At 47.2% G+C, this 10,019-nt stretch overlaps 1 protein-coding gene across 4 annotated transcripts in view; it reads left to right on the top strand.

Moving 5' to 3' along the window:
* The first annotated feature begins 855 nt into the window (after window positions 1-855).
* ccdc9 (coiled-coil domain containing 9) overlaps window positions 856-10,019 on the top strand; it is a 46,408-nt gene continuing 37,244 nt past the window's right edge. For 3 of the 4 annotated variants that reach the window (XM_072549534.1, XM_072549533.1, XM_072549531.1), the window contains exon 1: window positions 962-1,090. The gene's annotated coding sequence lies outside the window, so the exon portion shown is untranslated. Of the gene's footprint in view, window positions 877-961; window positions 1,091-10,019 lie in introns of those variants that run through there. The other variant, XM_072549532.1, reaches the window with a different exon arrangement.

The raw sequence follows: 10,019 nt of genomic DNA, 5'->3' as shown, positions 1-10,019 counted from the left end.
GCATTACCATTTTCTTATTATGGGTAGAAAAACAAAGTTAAAAGTTAACGTTGTAGTCCTTCTGAACATTAATTGGAAAAATAAGGAATAAACAGTCTTTCTTAAGTACACTGGATGCTCTGGTTCCCTCCCACAGTCTAAAGGTGTGCAGGTTAGGTGGGCTGGCCAATGTGTCACCCTTCAAATGGTTGGTGCAGGACTCGATGGGCTGAATGGCCTCTCGGCGAATGTGAACCAGGTTACAGGGGAGAGTCTCCCTGATCTTCTTGAAACAGTGGCCGTGGGATCTTTAACACCCACCAGAGAAGGCAGGAATGGTACCTACGACTGAGCAGTCTTCCTTCAGCCCTGCACTCTGAGGGTCAGCCTTGGTAACCTTTGTGATTCCTTTGAGTGGGGATTGAAGCACAATTGTCTGATACACAAAAGACAGAGTCCCTGCATAGTCACACACTTTAACCGTGTGTGTGGAGATAGGAGCAGGTCACACATTGCTAACCCTCCCAAGCAATACACAGTATGAAGTTCCGGGCAGTGGGGTCTGATTTGCTACATCCCACCTTTGAGAGTGGAAGTATCGAAAACTATCCCATAAAACAGAAAGAGGAAAAGAAAAATCCTCAATAATCGGCCTTTTCTCCAAGAACTAATTAATAAAGATCATTTGCAAAACCGAAAGAAAAATATTCCAAATTGTTGTGGATTTTTAATCACACATTATTTTCCGGGCGGGCACAAATTCAATTCAACGACTTTGCCTTTAAGATATTTTCCCTTTTATCCCAGCCAGCTCAAAGCTCTTCATGCAAATATTGAAGTGCTTTTGATGGACTATAAGGAAATGACTTAGAGCTGGTAGAGTGACGCTTGGAGAAGGTCAGTCCTCATTGCCCAAGGTTTAATTTTTATGCAAACCTCCTGGTTATAGCTGATCCCTTTAAGGGAAGTGAGTGCTCAGTATTTGGCAGGAAACGTGGGAGCTTAGTGAGTGTGTGTCTGTGTCTATCCAGGGGTGAGGTGCACGATTTGGCAGCGCTGGCATCTAGCCACTGGCCTGGTGCAGGAGCCGACAGCAGTGAGGGAGAAGACGGTGAGACTTTGGGCAGAGGGAAGGGAAGGGAGGGGAGGGGAGGGAGAGTGGGTAGGGAGCTCTCTGAGCTGCTGCTTCCCCCTTCCCCAGTTCAGGGGCATGGGAGGGAGCAGCAGAAACAAGGCCAGAACCCCCCTTCCTCTGAGCCGGATTGCTTCCCAGCTTCAGCACAGCAAGCTCCCAGTTGCATTGGGGAAGGGGAGGGGGTTGGCGTGTTGTTATTTGGAGGGGAGGCTGGAAGGAGAGAAGGAAAACTCTTTTTAAGAAAGAAAGTGCTTTGCTCAGGTCTTTTTTTTGCAGGAAATCGATACACATTGTACACCAGAGTCAGCTTTAGACCGTCCTTTCAGCCTCCCTCCCTCCCTCCCTCCGCCTTTTTATTGGCAAGTGTCAAAATATTGGGGTGGGGAATTGGAGATCTGTCCAAGTGTCCCAGCCAACCCATCAAGGGTTGGGGCAGGAGGGGGTGAGGGGGGGGGAGATGAGGGAGGGGGCTGAGGTTGGGGGACAGAATGGGGGAAAGTGCTGGGAAAGAGGGAGCGAAGGGAAAGGAAGGGGTGCGTGCGGGAGGGTGAGGTGGGTTCTGTGAGACCAGGGTGTTCAGAACAGACAGATTCCACCATCATCCCACGTGGGTCACACCACAAACTTCGGTGGAGGGAGAGTGGTAGTGAGGTAAAGGGAGGTTAGGGTTCGGGCTGGGTGGGCCTGGTGGGACAGCACTGGAGGCTATAAATCTCCTCCTCTCCCCTCCCTGTCAGTGCTGGAGGTGAACAGTGTGAACCTGTTGAAAGCAGAAGCTGGAGAAAGACTCCAGCTCCTGAGGCTTTTGGAATTATCTGGTGATGGGGTGGGAGGAGGCTCATATAGAACAGAAACAGCCAGCATGGGATAGCTGGGCTGAATGACCATGTGAGCTGGAACATTATTTGACAGGTTATAGAACATAGAACATAGAACAATACAGCGCAGTACAGGCCCTTCGGCCCTCGATGTTGCGCCGATCAAAGCCCACCTAACCTACACTAACCCACTATCCTCCATATACCTATCCAATGCCCGCTTAAATACCCATAAAGAGGGAGAGTCCACTACTGCTACTGGCAGGGCATTCCATGATCTTACGACTCGCTGAGTGAAGAACCTACCCCTAACATCAGTCCTATATCTACCCCCCCTTAATTTAAAGCTATGCCCCCTTGTAATAGCTGACTCCATACGCGGAAAAAGGTTCTCACTGTCAACCCTATCTAACCCCCTAATCATCTTGTACACCTCTATCAAATCACCCCTAAACCTTCTTTTCTCCAAAGAAAACAACCCCAAGTGCCTCAGCCTTTCCTCATAGGATCTTCCTACCATACCAGGCAACATCCTGGTAAACCTCCTCTGCACCCGTTCCAGTGCCTCCACATCCTTCCTATAGTATGGCGACCAAAACTGCACACAATATTCCAGAAGCGGCCGCACCAGAGTCTTATACAACTGCAGCATGACCTCAGGACTCCGGAACTCAATTCCTCTACCAATAAAAGCCAGTACGCCATATGCCTTCTTCACTGCACTATTTACCTGGGTGGCAACTTTCAGAGATCTGTGTACATGGACACCAAGATCCCTCTGCTCTTCCACACTACCAAGTAGTCTACCATTAGCCCAGTAATCCATCTTTTTATTACTCTTACCAAAGTGAATCACTTCACACTTAGCTACATTGAACTCCATTTGCCACCTTTCTGCCCAGCTCTGCAGCTTCTCTATATCCCGCTGTAACCTGCCATATCCTTCCTCACTGTCTACAACTCCTCCGACTTTCGTATCATCCGCAAACTTGCTCACCCAACCTTCTAACCCTTCCTCCAGGTCATTTATAAAAATGACAAACAGCAATGGTCCCAAAACAGATCCTTGCGGAACACCACTAGTGACGGCACTCCAAGATGAATCTTTGCCATCAACTACTACCCTCTGTCTTCTTCCAGAGAGCCAATTCCTAATCCAAACCTCCAACTCACCCTCAATGCCATATCTCTGTATTTTCTGCAGTAGCCTACCATGGGGGACCTTATCAAACGCCTTACTAAAATCCATATATACTACATCTACCGCTTTCCCCTCATCTACCTCCTTCGTCACCTTCTCAAAGAATTCAATAAGGTTTGTGAGGCACGACCTGCCCTTCACAAAACCATGCTGACTATCCTTGATCACATCATTCTTATCCAGATGTGCATAAATCCTATCCCTTATAATTCTCTCTAAGACTTTGCCCACAACAGAAGTGAGACTCACTGGCCTATAGTTACTAGGATTATCCCTACTCCCCTTCTTGAACAAGGGAACCACGTTTGCTAGCCTCCAGTCCTCTGGCACTACTCCTGTAGACAAAGAGGACACAAAAATCAAGGCCAATGGCTCTGCAATCTCCTCCCTTGCTTCCCAGAGAATCCTAGGATAAATGCAATCAGGCCCAGGGGACTTATCTATTTTCACCCTTGCCAGAATTTCCAACACCTCTTCTCTACATATCTCAAAGCCATCCATTCTACTTATTCGTGCCTCAGTATTCATATCGACAACAATGTCCTGTTCCTGAGTGAATACTGACGAAAAGTATTCATTCAGCGCCTCCCCAATCTCTTCAGCCTCCACACGCAACTTCCCATTACTATCCTTGATTGGACCTATTCCTTCCCTAGTCATTCTTTTATTCCTAACATACCTATAGAAAGCCTTAGGGTTTTCCCTAATCCTACCAACTAAGGACCTTTCATGTCCCCTCCTTGCTGCTCTTAGCTCTCTCTTCAGGTCCTTCCGGGCTACCTTATAACTCTCAATCGCCCCTATTGAACCTTCACGCCTCATCTTTACAAAGGCCGCCCTCTTCCATTTAACAAGGGATTCCAACTCCTTATTAAACCACGGCTCCTTCACACGACCCTTTCCTCCCTGCCTGATAGGTACATACTTATCAAGGACACTCAATAGTTGCTCCTTGAACAAGTTCCACATATCAATTACGCTCTTGCCTTGGAATCTACTTTTCCAATCCACACATCCTAAGTCATGCCTCAACGCATCATAATTTCCCTGCCCCCAGCTATAACTCTTGCCCTGTAGTACACACTTATCCCTCTCCATCACTAGAGTAAAAACACACTTATCCCTCTCCATCACTAGAGTAGGTTCTGGTCAGGCTGATTTTAAAAAGCACCTGGATTGGTATATGAATAGGAAAGGATTAGAGGGATATGGGCCAAGTACTGGCCAATTAATTTAGGACATCAACTCATCCATACTGATCAGATCTGTAGGGTCTGTTTCCGTGCTGTACATCTATGACTATGACTCTGTGACTACCCCATCCAGTTGCCCGTTTCTCAAGCATGAGGTGGTCTAATCTGTGGTTTGTTTTATTCTCTTCAGCACGAGAGACTGGGCTGGGGGTGGGGGAAGTGTTATGCTGACTGGATAATCCCAGACAGTTAGAGTGTTTGACTGATCTGACAAGGCAGGTCATGTCATTAATCTCCTGGGTTGAGATTTCTGTCGAGTACTGTGCGTTTTGAGGTTAAGTTGACTTTGTTCCCTTTATTTTGTAAGGGGGCAGTGCGATTGATTACTGTGCTTTGGATCAGCTCTGGCTGTCTCGGAGTACAAAATTGGGGAGTGAGAGAATCAATTTGCAGATGCCTTGTGGGAAGAATTCAACGTCTAAAACAAAACCGAGCCTAATTTTTCTAATTTTCCCCCTGCCTAGGGTTTTGCAGTGTGGGGTTGGGGTGTAAAATCTCAGCAGCAATCCATATCACCTTTTGCACTTACTGCTCTGTGACTAAATACTCCATCCCAGGCTGTTAATGTCACTCGGCCCACTGACACAGTGTGATTCTCATCAGACACTGACCTTACCAGGTTTGAAGGAATTGAAATCTCCCTCCCCAGTCCCACCTGAAAATGTAGAAATAGGCGCACAAGAAGGCCATTTGGCCCTTCGAGCCTGCATCCCCACTCAATATGATCCTGACTTGTCCTCGATTCAATGCAAGCTTCCTGTTTTATCCCCGTTCTAAATGATACCTTTACATTCTAAAAATATATCCATCTTTTTTCTTGAATATATTCAGTGACTTGGCGTTCACAGCCTTCTAGAACACAGAAAAAGGTACAGCACAGAACAGGCCCTTCGGCCCACGATATTGTGCTGAGCACTATTCCTAATCTAAAATAAAATAACCTAACCTACGCTCCCCTCAATTCACTGCTGTCCAAGTGCATGTCCAGCAGTCGCTTAAATGTCCCTAATGACTCTGCTTCCATCATCACCACTAGCAACGCATTCCATGCATTCACAACTCTCTGCGTAAAGAACCTTCTTCTGATGTCTCCTTTATACCTTCCTCCTAATATCTTCAAACTATGACCCCTTGTGCCAGTCAGTCCTGCCCTGGGGACAAGTCTCTGGCTATTGACTCTCTCCATGCCTCTCATTACCTTGTACACCTCGATCAGGTCACGTCTTTTCATCCTTCTCTCCAAAGAGAAAAGTCCGAGCTCAGTCAACCTCTCTTTGTAAGGCAAGCCCTCCAGTCCAGGCAGCATCCTGGTAAACCTTCTTTGTACCCTCTCCAAAGCCTCCGTATCTTTCCTATAACAGGGCGACCATAACTGGACACATTATTCCAAGTGTGGTCTCACCAGGGTTTTGTAGAGCTGCAACAAAACATCGTGGCTCTTAAATCTGATGCCCCTGTAAATGAAAGCCAACACACCATAAGCTTTCTTAACAATCCTATCTACTTCAGTGGCAACTTTGAGGGATCTGTGCACTTGAACATCAAGATCCCTCTGTTCCTCCACACCACTAAGAATCCTGTCTTTAATCCTATATTCAGCATTCGAGTTCGACCTTCCAAAATGCATCACTTCGCATTTATCCAGGTTGAACTCCATCTGCCATTTCTCAGCCCAGCTCTGCATCCTGTCTATTGTCGCACTGCAGCCTGCAGTAGCCCTCGATACTATCAATGGTACCTCCAACCTTTGTATCATTGACAAACTTACTAACCTGCTCCTCATCCACCTCATCCAAGTCATTTATAAAAACCACAAAGAGCAGACCCCTGTGGGACACACTCACCACTGACCTCCAGGCAGAATGCTTTCCATCTACAACCACTCTCTGCCTTCTGTCAGCCAATCAATTCTGAATCCAGACAGCCAAATCTCCCTGTATCCCATACCTCCTGACTTTATGAATGAGCCTACCGTGGGGAACCTTATCAAATGCCTTGCTGAAGTCTATATACACCACATCCACTGCTTGGCCTTCGTCAACCTGTCTCGTCACCTCTTCAAAGAACTCAATAAGATTTGTGAGGCATGACCTGCCCCTCACAAAGCCATGCTGACTGCCTTTAATCATGCTATGCTTTTCCAAATAGTCATAAATTATATCATGCAGAATTCTTGCCAAAACCTTGCTGACCACAGATGTAAGACTGACCGGTCTGTAATTGCCAGGGATTTCCCTATTCCCCTTCTTGAAAAGAGGAACGACATTTGCCTCCCTCTAATCCTCTGGAATGACTCCTGTGGTGAGTAAGGAGGCAATGACCTTCGCCAGCAGTTTAGAGACCTCCTTTCTCTCTTCCCGGAGCAGCCTGGGATAAATCTGGTCTGGCCCTGAGGACTTATCAATCTTAATGTTTTCCAAACTTTCCAGCACATCAACTTCATCAATCCTGATCTGTTCAAGCCTGTATCCCAGCTCCTCAAAGTTTCATTCACAACAAATTCCCTTTTCTTGGTGAAAACCAAAGCAATAAACTCCTTTAGGGCTTCCCCTATCTGCTCAGACTCCACGCACAAGTTCCCTCCACTATCCCTGATCGGCCGTACCTTCTCCCTGATCATTCTCTTATTCCTCACATATGAGTCTCACAATGCCTTTGGGTTCTCCCTAATCCTTCTTGCCAAGCCTTTTTTGTGCCCCCTCCTGGCTCTCCTCAGTCCATTTCTGAGCTCCTTTCTAGTAAGCCTGTAATCCTCTAAAGCTGTGCTAGATCCTTGCCTTATGTAAGCTGCCTTCTTCCTTTTGACAAGAAGCCCCTCTGTTATTGTCATCCAAGGCTCCTTAATCTTACCCCTTCTTGCCTTTCTCAGAGGAACAAATTTGTGCATCACTCGCAACAACTGCTTCTTAAATAGTCTCCATGTTTGTTGTGTCCTTTCTGTGGAACAATTTCTCCCAATGTGTACTTCCCAAATCCTGACTGCGTCATAATTTCCTTTTCCCCAGTTAAATATCTTCCCATGGTAACTGATCCTTCCCCTCTCCAAGGCAATGGTAAATGTGAGGCAGTTATGATCACTGTCACCAAAGTGTTCCCCCACTGCGAGATCTGACACAATTCCTGGCTCATTGCCAAGACCCAAATCCAAAGTGGCCTCTCCCCTCATCGGCCTGTCTACATACTGAGTAAGGAAACCCTCCTGAACAAACCTGAAAAAACGGCTCCATCCAAACCATCAGCACTAAGGAGACTCCAGTAAATATTGGGAAAGTTGAAGTCACCCATAACAATAACCCTGCTACATCTGCATTTTTCTAAAATCTGCTGACCCATGAGTTCATCAATCTCCCTACTGCTATTTGGGGTCTGTAGAAAACCCCCAATGTGGTGGCTGCTCCCTTGCTGTTACTAACTTCCACCCATACTGACTCAGTAGACAAACCTTCCTCAACAACCTTTGATTCTGTAGCTGTGATGCACTCTCTGCTTAACAATGCTACACCTCCCTCCTCTTTTTCCACCTTCCCTGTTCTTTTTAAAAGTTATAAACCCTGGAACGTCTAGCAACCAGTTCTGCCCCTGTGAAACCCCCGTCTCTGTTATGGCCACAACATCATCGTCCCAAGTACTGATCTGTGCTCAAAGTTCTCTGTGGCAGAGAATTCTAAATGTTCAGTACCTTCATCTCAGTCCTAAATTTCCCTAAGACCGTGTCAGCTTTTTTTTTGTAGAATTCCTGCAGTGTGGAAGCAGGCCATTTGGCCCATCAAGTCCACACTGACCCTCCAAACAGCATCTCTCCCATCCTGTTACCGTGACTCCACGTGGCTAACCCACCTAGACTGAACACTATGGGGCAGTTTAGCACGGCCAGTCCACCCCAACATGCATATCTTTGGACTGTAGGAGGAAACCCCCACCAACACTGGGAGAATGTGTAATCTCCTCCCGGAGAGTGGAATCGAACCTGAGACCCCAGTACTGTGAGGCAGCAGTCCTACCCGCTGAGCCACTGTGCTGCTGCTGTGTCTGTAGACTCCCCCCAACCAGAGCATCATTCTCCCTGCATCTGGTCTGTCCTGCCCTGTTAGAATTTTATGTTTTGTGTTCCAATTAGATTCCCCCTCATCCTCCTGAACTCGAGTGAATACAAGTCCAGTCGAACCAATCTTTCCTCATAGATTCAGACTGTTGACAGGCTGTGGGCTGCAGACAGATAGTCTCTGCATTCATCCCTTTTCCCAATCCCGGTCTTCCCAGTAGGTTCAGCTGGGCAGCTGGTCCTGGGGTGTGCTAGCAAGGTCTGGTAGCAGGAATAGTCCCAATTCACTGGCCTCTATTCCCTGTTTGTTAAACAGTTCCATGGTGCTTCTCGTTCGAGAGAAGTTATTGACACGGTCAGCTGGACATTCCACAGCAACAACCTGCATTTATAAGACCGTAAGACTTAGGAGCAGAAATTAGACCATTCAGCCCATTGGATCCTATCCACCATTTAATCATGGCTGATAAGTTTCTCATCCTCATTCTCCTGCTTTCTCCCCGTAATCCTTGATCCCTTTGATATTCAAGAGCATATCTATTTCCATCTTAAACATACCCAGTGACCCGGCCCCCACAGACTTCTGTGGCAATGAATTCCATAGATTTCCCCACTCTCTGGCTGAAGAAGTTTCTCTTTATCTCCGTTCCAAAAGGTCTTCCCTTTACTCTAAGGCTGTGCCCTCAGGTCCTGGTCTCTCCTCCCAATGGAAACGCCTTCCCAACGTCTACTGTGTTCAGGCCGTTCAGTATTCTGAAAGTTTCAATTAGATCCCCCCTCATCCCCCTAAACTCCATCGAGGGTAGACCCAGAGTTCCCAGATGTTTCTCATATGTTAAGCATTTCATTCCTGGGACCATTCTTATTATATAATGTCTTTTACCAAAGTATAAGGGTGGCACAGTGGCTCAGTGGTTAGCACTGCTGCCTCACAGCACCAGAGACCCAAGTTCAATTCCCACCTCAGGCGACTGTTTGTGTGGCGTTTGCACATTCTCCCCGTATCTGCGTGGGTTTCCTCTGGGTGCTCTGGTTTCCTCCCACAGTCCAAAGATGCGCAGGCCAGGTGAATTGGCCATGTTAAATTGCCCGCAGTGTTAGGTGGATTTGTCAGAGGTAAATGTAGGGGAATGGGTCTGGGTGGGTTACTCTTCGGAGGGTCGGTGTGGACTTGTTGGGCCGAAGGGCCTGTTTCCACACTGTAGGGAATCGAATCGAATCTAATCTTAAATAACAGCTGGCAGGAGTGATTACCAATCGTAAATTTCACATTGTCTGGGGAAAGGCGACCAAGTGCTTCATCTAAGAGGGAGGTTTCAAGGAACATCTTAGAGACAGAGAGGGGAGCAGACAGCTGTAAGGAGATGCAGCCCCAGGAAGCTAAAGGCAGTGGTGGAGCGGTTAAAATCCCGGATGTGCAAGAGGCTGGAAGTAGTGGAGCACAGCGATCTCGGAGGGTTGAAGAGTAGGAGGACGTTAAAGATGAGGAGCAGCAGGACCACTGAGGGATTTGAAAAGATGGATGAGAATTTTAATATTGAGGTGTAGGTGCCAGCCTGTGAACATAGGGCTGAGGTGTGAATAGGCGCAC

This window comes from Chiloscyllium punctatum, chromosome 29 (genome assembly GCF_047496795.1).
Source record: "Chiloscyllium punctatum isolate Juve2018m chromosome 29, sChiPun1.3, whole genome shotgun sequence".
Lineage (NCBI taxonomy): Eukaryota > Metazoa > Chordata > Chondrichthyes > Orectolobiformes > Hemiscylliidae > Chiloscyllium > Chiloscyllium punctatum.
Note: the sequence above shows the minus strand (reverse complement) of the source record. Positions and strands in the feature narration are given on the sequence as shown.